We start from the raw sequence: 13,024 nt of genomic DNA on the forward strand, positions 1-13,024 counted from the left end.
GGGTGCTCTTCTTTTTATTTTGGAAAGATTTTTCCTAGACTTTAGATTCTTGTCTTTCAAAATATAAGGCATCTATTAAAGAAGGCACCCCACATTAATGTTAAAAGACAATAAGATTATGGTCCACCATGGTTTCAAGTTCTGTTCACTTCTTACCATAAATATATTGCAAGACTACCCTATTTACATCAATGAATCAACTTGTACCTACATCTTTATACTGATTATACCCAAATCACTCTTCATGCTAGGTTTTTCTCTTAAGGGCCAGATTTATTCATTCAATAGTCTACTTACATAACTGATTGTTGCTCAAACAAACATATCAACCTCTCAACATGTTCATAATTGAACTCATCTTTCCCCCAACCTGTTTTTTGTATTCAATTAATGGCATTTTCATCTCCCCAACCTTTCCTGTAAAACTTGGGAGTTATCCAAGTTAACACTATTCGTAGTGTTAACCTCCCACACATGAACGGTGAAGTCTTGTCAATTTGATAGCTAAAATATCTCTTGAATAACTTACACAACTATATCTTCTCTCATTTTTTTTTTCTTCATTGATCACTCTTCTTTCTTGACCCTTTTTACTTGATCAATTTACTTAGCTTTCACGTTTGCAGAAACTTCCAGAGACCATACTAAAATATACATTCATGCCCATTCTTAAATTTACTCATTTGTTCTCTCCTATCTTCAGAACTTAATTCAAAGTCATTAGCATTGCATTCAAAGCTCTTACAGTCTGGCACATGCTAACTTGTCTTGCTCCTCCCCTACCTACCCTTTGCATTCCAAAGACCATATTGTTATTCCTCAAGTGTGCTTTTGTTGCCATCAATATTTGTTTATGGTACCTGGTACTCCCTTTTCCATTTTGTCTGTCTGTCTAAGTCTTCAAATCTTCCCCTATTGCCCCTTTCTCTGGGAAGCCATACTTGAGGTTTTTGGCTGTGATTAAGGTTGAAAGCCTATCCATGCTTTTAGATCTATGGTGCATCTCTCTGAGGACAGATGATCTCACTTATGCCTGTGAGTCTAGTATACAGTATATGACATGGGCAATACTCATTGATGAAATCCACAAATGAATAAACACTTGAAAGGTGAAAATAAATGATGGGAAAACTACCTGCATGCTTTATAAATTTGGGTTGTTAAATATTTCTGAGTTTTTAAAACACTCAACTTACATTCACACCTTTTAGATTCTATATATTTAAATTTGTTTAATGTTTATTTATTTTTGAGAGAAAGCAGGGAGGGGCATAGAGAGAGGGAGACACATCCAAAGCAGGCTCCAGGCTCTGAGCTGTCAGCACAGAGCCCAATGCGGGGCTTGAACCCACAAACTGTGAGATCATGACCTGAGCTGAAGTCGGACGCTTAACCAACTAAGCCACCCAGGCGCCCCTAGATTCTATATATTTTAGATAGTTAAGTGAATTTGACTACTAAAACTTAACATCTGTGCTCATCGGGTACAGAGGAAAAGGAGTTGCATCACATAAATTTTGTCTACCTTTTATGAAAGATAATCCAAAAAGGTAATTTGAGAAAATCATAATTTATTCATTCAGTACTTTACTTTCTGGCTTTTCCATTAACTGGGATGAAAAAAATTACTGAGTAGGTATTATGGTTGAAGTTTTAAGGACATAATGACAGCTATGCCGTTAATGTCTCCATTTAGTTGAAATCCTTAGGTTTTGGACTGTTATTTGGAAAAAACGGAGTTTGTGGTTAGGAGACTGAAGGATAAGTATTCTCTTCCAACTGACTATCCACTTTGACTTTCACTGCAGGTGCTTGAGTGGGCTGGCGACCTAAGCCTTCATGACAATGATTCGAATATATGGAGAGTTCAATAATCTATTTGGTTTCTTTGGACATTTGAAATCAGAAGATTTCAAAGACTGGCAAGACTCAGTCACTGAGGTTTGTTGTGAAAAGGAATAAGAGGTGACAGAACTATCACATGATGACAATGAGGTAAATACTGGTTAAAGTTTTTCCTTTGCTCAGTATATTACTCTCTAAACACAGAAGCCTATAATGTTCCTGCTCTGAATTTTAAAGTATATTTTAAGTGTTTTCTCTGAAACCACCAAAACAGGAAGTGAATTTTCCTTTCTAATAATAGTGGAACATGAAAATATACCCACAAGCAAGGCAAAGCAGAAAACTAAGGCAATTATAAGGGTAAATTAGGCACAAAGGTTGTTTGTGCCTCAATAATCCAGGTAATTGAAACTGAAACACGTTCAGGCATGTAACTGGCACAGTTTCCCTCTTTGCTTTGGTAGTAGAGACACATGACATTTTCACAAGTCTGGAACCAGTTTTAAGCTACAGCATTTTTCTCTGTGGTACATTTTCAAATATGGAATGAATCACTAGAGATTCAAATGATATATTCAAGCAATAAGTTAATTTGACAGCAATAAATCAATGAGAAAACAAAGCTTTCACATGATTCTGTGTAGACAGAATTGACATATAGAACCCTTGCTATATAGGCATACCTGTAATACATAAACATAAATACTAAAAAATATATATATACATACTCTTCTCCAGTTTTGACCTCTCTTCCTCAATGGGCACCTCAAATTTAATGTCTAAAATTGGATTCCTTTTTATGTCTCTCCCCTGCTTTCCAAATACTTACTTGTCCTCTGATTTACATTAGCTCAATTTAGGATATCCCCTAAATTGGATTCCATCCAGGAATCCAAGTCATAAATAAGGGGAACCTTCCAAGCTTTCATTCTTTTTCTTCACACTGTGATTGAGTCCTCCCCCTTCCACTATCCATTAACTGAGAAGTTCCACTGATTCTGCTTCTCAAGGGATTCCTGAATCTGTGCACAAATGCCCTTCCCCTATTCCCCATCCCTTCCTTTTTTGCTCTATGTTATGTCTTTGTCTTTTCTTGCCAAGATGAGTAAAATGGACTCCTAATTATTATCACTGTGTCTGTCCTTCTCCCCTGCACTTAGTCATCTATAATTATACTACAATACAATCTCACAACGTCTTGCTCCTATTACCCATAGATAAAGCCTGGGGTCCTAGTATTGCAGAGATAGGTCTCCATCACCTGTCTGCATTCTCCATATACACCTGTCTGTCATACAATTTTTATTCCACTGCAAAAGACTACAGATCTTCCCTTTCCCCCTACTCAGCATTGCTATTTTATGCTTTCGTAACTTTGCCTAATTCTTCTTCCTAGAGTTGTGTTTACCTCTGGTTGGCCAGCTAATTTTAACGAATGAAATTGTTCATTCATTCAACAAATATTTATTAAGCTCCAACAGTGTACCAGCTACTTGATTAAATGCTGATATCAGATTGTGCTCCTTCCCCATTCTGCCTTTCTAATCTAGTTTAATTTTCATCAAGACCTTTCATTGGAGTCATCTCCTCCAAGACACCTGAGAGGCTGATCTATCACCCAGGCCTGTAGGTCTTCTATACCTACAGATATCCCAATGAATGTCCCAATCACTACACTGAAAACATGTTTGCTTATCACTGTGGTCATTGCAGGGCAAGTTCCTGTGTCTTATTCTTCTTTTCATTTCCTGAGTCATGTCTGGTCCATGACTATTGCTTAATAAATATGTTTTAAACTGAGTTGAATGTTACTGAAATCGAAGACTGCCAATGTAAATGAAACTTAATGCAATCACATATTTCCTTCCTTTCAGGTCCCTCCCACCATCATTATTTTTTATCTTCGTGCTATTCTTTCTCACATCAATTTTTCTCTTTTCTATATACATCTCACTATTCTTTATTTAAATATTTGGAAAACTGTGCCTAGGCCTTGTCATCTAGCAGTGGTATTAGCATTGGCCATTTTTTTTGGTCAGAGGAGCTTATTTGTGTTTTGCCAGCAATGGGAATTCTAGGTTTCAGGTGGCTGAGAGAGAAAATGAGTTCATAAAGGAGAGGAAGAACAAGAAAATGTTCTATAGAGGGGAATACTACTGGACCCAATGCTCAGGATGCAATGAAATCAGATGTGGGAGGAGTTGCTATCACCCAGTATTGGAATCATGAGCTATTAGTGTCTGTTAAGGCTCTGACTTTTGATACCCACTCAACACAAACAAGCACACGTACAAGTGCACAGCCGCACAAAGGCACACACATGCACTCACAATACATATGCATACTTTTCCACTTTATTATTCTTGAATTGCCCATTTCTCACTTTTTTATAAAGTAGAAAGATCCTACTCATTCTTCAGGTCCCAGGTCAAGCTCACATTTATTCCACTCTACTCCGATGGGAATGACCAAAAACTGGGGTAAATTGGCTACATTGTAAATGTCTAGCTCCTTGCGGATCAAAGATTATGGCAAATACAATGTAAATTTGTTACTAGCTAAATTGAATTAAAGTCTCAGATAAAATATATCTAATATATAACTTCAGAATTATTAGATTCAGCAGAAATAGAATTACTTTGTCAAAATGTTAAAAATGATTTCTAAGTGTTTACTGCCAACCGCTCTACTATGTTACCATGAACCAGAAATAGCATGTAAACTGGAAACAGTCCACAAACCATGCTCTGAGAAACACTGCTATAATGAAATCAGTATTAACTTACATAGTGGCCAATGTATGCACACTCACTAAATAAACTAAAGAACACACTTCTACACTGCTACGAGGAAGACACCAGAGTTTGTTGTTGTTGTTGCTGTTTTCCTATTTTGGACATATTTTCTATTTTCCTCTTTAAAGTTTTGAATTATTTACTATTAGCATTAGCCAAGTGATTCAGAGTCAGTTTCCCAATATAGGTGTTTATTCCTCAACTAGCATTTAATTTATTGAGCACAGCTTATACCAGACGCTGTTTTACATACGAGGATCCAAATTTATATAAGCTATGGTCCCTGCATCAGAGAAACCCAAATTAAAGGTCTACAAAACAACTGGAAAGTAATCTTCAAAAAATATCAGGGTCAAGGGAAGTCTGTGGAACTTTTCCACACTTACAGAGACTATTAAAACATGATTACTGAAGGAGATGTATCATTTGGAAACAAATTCTTACATTCTAAATGATAGCAGTTGGAATTTATCTGGACACCTGATAAAACGTGAGTGGAATCTGAGGATTAGATGGTAGTAATATCAAGGTTAATTTTTTGATGTGTCAGTCAGCTCAGGCTACTACAACAAAATATCATACACTGGGCAGGTTAAGCAACAGGAATTTATTCCTCACAGAGGAAAGATTTGGGGATAACTGAGTTCTTAACACCTGAGGTTGATGACTTTATTGTCCTTATGTGGCAAATGTCTTTGTTTGTGAGGAGACAATAGCTGGCAATGTACTTTCAAATGGTTTTCTGTGTTGTACTTTTAAATTTTATATAAGCTTATGATTGTTTTCAAAAAAAGTTTTAACGATATTGTTTCTTGTCTCAAGATTCTTCATTCTATTTGGAAAGAGAGATATGTGAGCAACTGCAATTAAATACCACTGGGGCGCCTGGGTGGCTCAGTCGGTTAAGCGTCCGACTTCGGCTCAGGTCATGATCTCACGGTCCGTGAGTTCGAGCCCCGCATCGGGCTCTGTGCTGACAGCTCAGAGTCTGGAGCCCTTTTCAGATTCTGTGTCTCCCTCTCTCTCTGCCCCTCCCCTGTTCATACTCTGTCTCTCTCTGTCTCAAAAATAAAAAAAATAAAATGTTAAAAAAAATTTTAAAAAAAATAAATAAATACCACTAAGTGCAGTGAACTGTGTCATAGCATAACAAAGTGTTGAAATAGAAGAGGGAGGGGTGAGTGTGCCCAGAAGGAAAGCAGGACAGATCTCAAAAAGGGAGTAAATCTTAAATAGGTCAGATTGGAAAACAAACCAGGATCAATTGGATCCATGTTTACTTAGTAATTATGTGACAGGATTTGCAAGTTTAATTTTTATTTTTGCCATGAATTTGACTTCCTTTCGATCTATCATCTTTATTCATCATTTCCTTTTTAAAAAATGTTTATTTGTTTTGAGGCAGAGAGAGAGGGAGTGGGAGAGAAGGAGAGAGAGAACACCAAGCAGGCTCTGCACTGTTAGTGCACAGCTTGCCACAGGGCTTGATCTCATGACTGTGAGATCATGACCTCAGCCAAAATCAAGAGGCAGATGCTTAACCGACTGGGCCAGCCAGGTGCCTCAATTCATCATTTCCTTTTAAGGTTCATGAGACAAAAGATTTGCAGAAATCTTGAGAAAGAGAGAGCAGCGTAAGGTAAGTTGGGGGTCAGATAAAAGTGTCTAAAAATGATGTTTCTTAGCCATCACCTTTTAGCATATCATGATACATTTTAGCCTTCTTAGCTTACTTGGTTCACCCTTGCTCTCCCCCTTCTGGCTTCTGGAATCCAGAGATAGATTGAAAAGGCTTATCTGGTAGGTTTCCATACTTAACACTGTGACTATACCCCTCCTTAAAATATATGAAATTTCTAATGGACAAGGGGGAAGAAGACTAGAATGTTCTCTATTTCTTATAGAAGTCTATGACTCATTTAGTTTTTTTTATGGTAGTTTTTCTTTTTGAAAATATTTATTTTGAGAGAAAGAGAGAGAGCAGGGGAAGGGTAGAGAGAGACTCCCAAGCAGGGTCCGCACCATCAGCAGAGCCCAATGCGGGCCTGATCTCACGAACTATGAGATCATGACCTGAACCGAGATCAAGAGTCAGATGCTTAACCAAATGAACCACGCAGGTGCCCTATGATTCATTTATTGATCAGTCAAAAATTTCACTTTGTCCATTCAAAGTCAGAAAATTGCCTACCTAAGGCATATCTTATCTCCTTAAATGGTTTCCTTTTATTTTCAATGTAAAAAATTTAATCTAACACTCAAAAACTTTGAGATTTTACACAAAATTCCAGTATCCAACTCTCTATACCTCCAGAAATTATGGCCACTAGAACATACAATGAAATAGAAAATTTGACTGGAATGAGTAGAAATAGCTCTTGTATGCTGAGCATATGATCACTTGTTCCCCAGTTCACACCACTTCCTATTGAGTGATAACTGGTTTGTTACATTCACTTTTATTGTATGTGTGGGTCCTGAGGTACTTGCATATCCAATCCTGGCCTAATATATAACAATTCCGGGGAGCACTTTGAGAATAAAGAGAGCAGAAGTATGCATTTGGAATACTAAGTTTCAAGCTCCAAATTTAAAAAGGTCAGCAATGAGCTCAAAAAAATATTTTTTTAAGAAGACTGACCAGGATCCTTTCCTCCTTCCCAACCTGCCCAGTAAAAAAGCATGTGAAATCAAAGTCGGGGCTAGTAGTCGGAGTAGGAGAAAAACTATTATGCACTCAGCATTGTAATCAGTTTCAAAAGAGACTTTTACACCCACTAATTTTTAATTTTTCTGTAATGGAAATTGTTCTTGGTAAATCTGTTCAAATATTTGAAATTTACAATTCCACTGAATTCAGACTAATGTGGGATCAGAGGATTCCTTCAAGCATAATTCCAACTATGAATAGCCCTACTTGTGCTGATTGAGACTATGGTAAAGATTCATTTTAATAGCATGACTAGCAACTTGCATTATACAAAGTACTAAAAAGATACTTCCTTTCTTCTAACAGAATTCACATAAAGAATTCTTTCACTTATTACTTCAATTTTGCAAATAATCATCCATGTTAGTAATCCATAGAGTCAACTCTATGACTGCATTATTATTACAATAATACTGTTTTACCTATGTATAATGCTTTAAAGCTAGCAAACTCTTTTTAGGCCTGTATGAGGTAATGTGTAAATTCACCATACAAATATTTTTTCATACATTCATAAATATTTTTCTGCAATATTTGACCTGTATTTGTGCTTTTGAGCATGAACATCGCAAAAAATCATTAAAATGTGATTTAAGGTAATTTTCTTTTTTTTTTTAAAGTTTTTTTTAACGTTTATTTATTTTTTTGAGACAGAGAGAGACAGAGCATGAACAGGGGAGGAGCAGAGAGAGAGGGAGACACAGAATCCGAAACAGGCTCCAGGCTCTGAGCTGTCAACACAGAGCCCAACGCAGGGCTCGAACTCACGGACCGTGAGATCATGACCTGAGCCGAAGTCAGACGCTTAACCGACCGAGCCACCCAGGCACCCCTAAGGTAATTTTCATTATATATCAAAAACCATGCGTTTTTATATTATTTGATCTCATTCATCAAAAGCACTGATTATTACTAATGCCAGAGATAATAAAAAGGCAGATAGGGGCACCTTATAAAATTTTGGTTAAGATTAAACATTTTTGCCTAATTCCTCCCCTTTCTCATACTTCAATCCAATTTAACTGAAAGACCATCGGTTCAGCATCTACAGGTTCAAAGATAAATAGTACACAGTCATTATGGGTTAGAAGGCAAGTAGGAAAAAAAAGACACAACCAAGGGTACTTGGGTGGCTCAGTTGGTTAAGCTTCTGACTTCGGCTCAGGTCATGATCTTGCGGTTTGTGTGTTTGAGCCCTGTGCCAGGCTCTGTGCTGACAGCTCAAAGCTTGGAGCCTGCTTCCGATTCTGTGTCTCCCTCTCTCTCTGCCTCTCCCCTGCTCATGCTCTGTCTCTCTCTGTCTTTCAATAATAAATAAACGTTAAAAAAATTTTTAAAAAAAGACACAACCAAGATGAACTTTTATATCTGACATAATGTGATGAGATGTATTTTTCACTAAAGTGTTATGGCGATGTAAGACAACAGGAGAGAGTGAGGATGTGGGGGAGAGTCTCGTGGAATGCACACAGAAGGAGATGTGGGGTGAAGCTTGAAAAAAATCAGTAGAACTTTGGTTTTACACACCTGCAAGATAGATGCATGAATATTGCTATTATTAGTCTTTCGCTATCCTGACCTTTTATGTGCACTTACCAAATAATGTTTTGTATCCTTCTTTACTGTAACACTTTTTCTTCATTCCTTAATTTCCTGATTCAAAGTACAAATAGGAATAATTCTTTTGTATGCCTGTCAAAAGCGTTATTAAGAAAGGCTATCTCTATTTTAAAGTTCTACTTCAAAAAAAAGGTTAAATAAGATACCTAGGAATAAACCTAACCAAAGAGGTAAAAGACCTGTACTCCGAAAGCTATAAAACACTGATGAAAGAAACTGAAGACAACACAAAGAAACAAAAAGACATTCCTTGCTCTTGGATAGGAAGAACAAATATTGCTAAAATATGTACACTACCCAAAGGAATCTACACATTTAATGCAATCCTTATCAAAATACCAAAAGCATTTTTCACGTAACTGGAAGGAACAATCCTAAAATTTGTATGGAACCACAAAAGACCCTAATAGCAAAAGCAACCTTGAAAAAGAAAACCAAAGCTGGAGACATCACAATTGAGACTTCAAGTTATATTACAAAGCTGTAGTGACCAAAACTGTATGGTACTGGCACAAAAAAGACACATAGACCAATATACCAGAATAGAAAACCCAGAAATGAACCCACAACTATATGGTCAATTATTCTTTGACACAGCAGGAAAGAATATGTAATGGGAAAAAGACAATCTCTTCAACACATGATGTAGGGAAAATTGGACAGCAACATGCAAAAGAATGAAACTTGGGTGCCTGAATGCTCAGTTGGTTAAATATCTGACTCTCAATTTTGGTTCAGGTCATGATTTCACGGTCATGATATTGAGCCCCATGTGGGGCTCTGCACTGGGCATGAGCCTATTAAGATTCTTTCCCTCCTTCTCCCCCCTTGCCCCTCTCCCCTCCTCACCTGTGTGCATTCTTTCTCAAAAAACAATAAAAAATCAAAAATAAAGAATGAAACTGGACCACTTTTTTATACCATACACAAAAATAAATTCAAAATGGATGAAAGACCTAAATGTGAGGCAGGAAACCACTGAAATCCTAGAGGAGAACACAGGCAGAAACCTCTGCAACATCACTTGTAGCAACTTCTTACTAGACATGTCTCTGGAGGCAAGGGAAACAAAAACAAAAATGAACTACTGGGACTTCATCAAGATGAAAAGCTTCTGCATAGCTAAGGAAACAGTAAAAAAATACCAAAAGGAAGCCTACAGAATGGAAGAAGGTATTTGCAAATGACATATCTGATAAAGGGTTAGTATCCAGAATATATAAAAACTTACCAAACTCAACACCCCAAAACAAATAATCCAGTGAAGAAATGGGCAAAAGACATGAACAGACACTTTTCCAAAGAAGACATCCAGATGGCTAACAGAGACATGAAAAGATGCTCAGCATCACTCATCAGGGAAATACAAATCAAAACCACAATGAGATATCACCTCATACCCATCAGAATGGCTAAATCAACAACACAAGAAACAACAGGTGTGGTGAGGATGTGGAGAAAGGGGAACTCTCAAGATATGGAAGCAGCCCAAGTGCCCATTAACTAATGAATGGATAAAGAACATGATGTGTATATACACACAATGGAATATTATTCAGTCATAAAAAAGAATGAAATCTTGCCATTATCAATGACATGAATGGAGTTAGAGAGTAGAATGCTAAGTAAAATAAGTCAGAGAGGACACATACCACATTTTCCACATATGTGGAATTTAAGAAACAAAACACATGAGCAAAGGGGGAAAAAAGAGAGAGACAAACCAAGAAGCAGAATGTTAACTATAGAGAGTAAACTGACAGTTATCAGAGGGGAGGTAGGTGGGTAGGTGGGTGAAACAGGTGATGGGGATTAAGGAGTGCACTCGTTGCGATAAACACCGGGTAATAAAATTAAAACTTAAAAAACACAAAAGGTTAGAGGATATATTACATAAATCATGGCAAATGGGGAAAAGTTGTCTAACATGCAGCCATTAAAAAGGATGAAATGGATAACATATAGTGACTTAGAAAGATGTTCACCATGAAAAAGCAAAAAACAGAATCACGTGTATGTATGAAAATAAGGTAGAGAAGCTGAATACACTCCATTTTAGAAAGGATCCATCTCTGCTGTTTTTATGCTAAATTTTTACTCATGCTCCATATTTTCCTTCTGAGTAAGCTAAGTAAGCTCTGTTCCCACTTCAAGGGGGAAGCAAGAAAGTTAATCCTTCTCTGAGTTTTGTCTTAGGCCCCAAACACCTTTTAACACCTAAGAAAAGCCAGATCCCAAACACATTCCAGGACATTAGCTTCAAACAAACCTGGGCTGATGTTGGTATTAATACCACTCCTTCTGTGATTTATGGAGTAACACCTATTGTTCACCAGACACTTGCCTTTGATTGGACCTTACCCTGGATTCCTAGAGGAACACGTACCCTAGACCCTTTTCTAGCATAAACCCCTTGCCCCAAGAAATGATGAGACTCATTCTGCTGCCCTTTCTGAGTATCCTGGATATTCCATCTGCTATTGTCTACATGTCACTTACACTATTGAATAAACTCTGTTTCCACTTGCTCTGCCTCATGTTTGATTTCTATCCTGTGTGAAGGCAAGGACCCTATTGGCTGGTTCTGTGGGATCCTTCTCTGGGTCTTTGGACCCAGTCTGTCTGCATAAAAAGCATTATGTGGGGCACCTGGCTTAGTCATTTAAGCGTCCGACTTTGGCTCAGGTCATGATCTTGTGGTTTGTGAGTTCAAGTCCCGCATGACGTCTCTGCACTTGATTTTCTCTCTCTCCCAATCTCTCTCTCTGCTCCTCCTCCATTTGCATTCTCTCTCTCTCTCTCTCAAAATAAGTAAATAAACTTGAAAAAAAGCATTATGTGCACATATTGATATTGATGTCTATATGTGTGTGTGTGTGTATACATATATACACACCCACCCACATATATATAATATATATAATATATATATATAATATATATTATATTAATATATATAAAGAAAGGATTTGGTGGATATAATGCTCCAGCAAAACTTTTAGTACTAGCTAATACTGAAGGAAATAAATAATTTTCTGTTTAGTATAATTCTGCATTTTTTTTATTTTAAATAATTCAAATAAAAATATTTCCATTGAAAGAAGAAAAGTACACACCATCTGTTTTCCCCATTCTATAAATTAGAAAAATTGCTATTACTTTTAATCTCAGTAATTTAATTCAATAATTACCATGAATGAATAATTTGATTCAAGATAAACTATAGAAACTGTTAAAAATTATAAATTATATGAAAATAGAAATTCAAATTATTCAACAATCAAATTCCAGTGAAGAATGATAATTTAAAAAATTATTTTTATATTAAGGCAGGATTTTAATTTTATTAGGATTAAACCGAAAATAGTTTTTCATCAGTAAGGTTCACAATTTTCTGTCAATATGCAAAAACACTGGCAATAATTTCTTAAAGATAAAAAACAACAACTGTAGGAAATTCATGAAGCGGCTTTATCACTTTTCAATGCTTTAGTGGCTGGAAATAAATCTTTTTCTTTGAAAGTATAGTTGACAACATATAAAAATTAAATACAGTCATAAAACCTCAATGATTTATGAGAAAATGATACAATGCTCCATCACAAAGGCTGAATATGGAATATAACAGCTGGAAAAATGAAGAATTTCTTTAGCTTCCGCCACTACAGTATATCTCGGTTGGTCTCACCCAGAGGTACACAAGATATTCTTTCCCATCAGTGAGGCTTGCTGCTTGTTCTTCCCTCAACCAAACCACCAAAAATAACATGCTCTTCCCATATGGGATTAGAGCCATCACACATTTATTTTACATTCCTTGTTCTACTGCATCCTCATTGCAGTTCAACAAGTGGGCAAGAAAGATATTACATGCAATTTGCAGATGAGGAAACTTAGTATTCTAGAGGCACCATGCTTTGCCAGCCACAAATCGCATGAACAGTGAGCAAACTATTGTGTACAAACACACAGCCAACACAAGAGATCATGAACAAAGGTATAGATCCATGCAACCTGCTGTACCGTCTTCAGGAGAACTTTCTGACTCCTGGCC

General features: G+C 36.7%; 1 long non-coding RNA gene across 3 annotated transcripts in view; it reads right to left on the reverse strand.

Annotated features, from left to right (window-relative positions):
* LOC125920807 (uncharacterized) overlaps window positions 1–13,024 on the reverse strand; it is a 329,534-nt gene that overhangs the window by 39,947 nt on the left and 276,563 nt on the right. The gene's annotated exons all lie outside the window — the stretch shown is intronic.

Source organism: Panthera uncia, chromosome C2, assembly GCF_023721935.1.
Source record: "Panthera uncia isolate 11264 chromosome C2, Puncia_PCG_1.0, whole genome shotgun sequence".
Classification (NCBI taxonomy): Eukaryota; Metazoa; Chordata; class Mammalia; order Carnivora; family Felidae; genus Panthera; species Panthera uncia.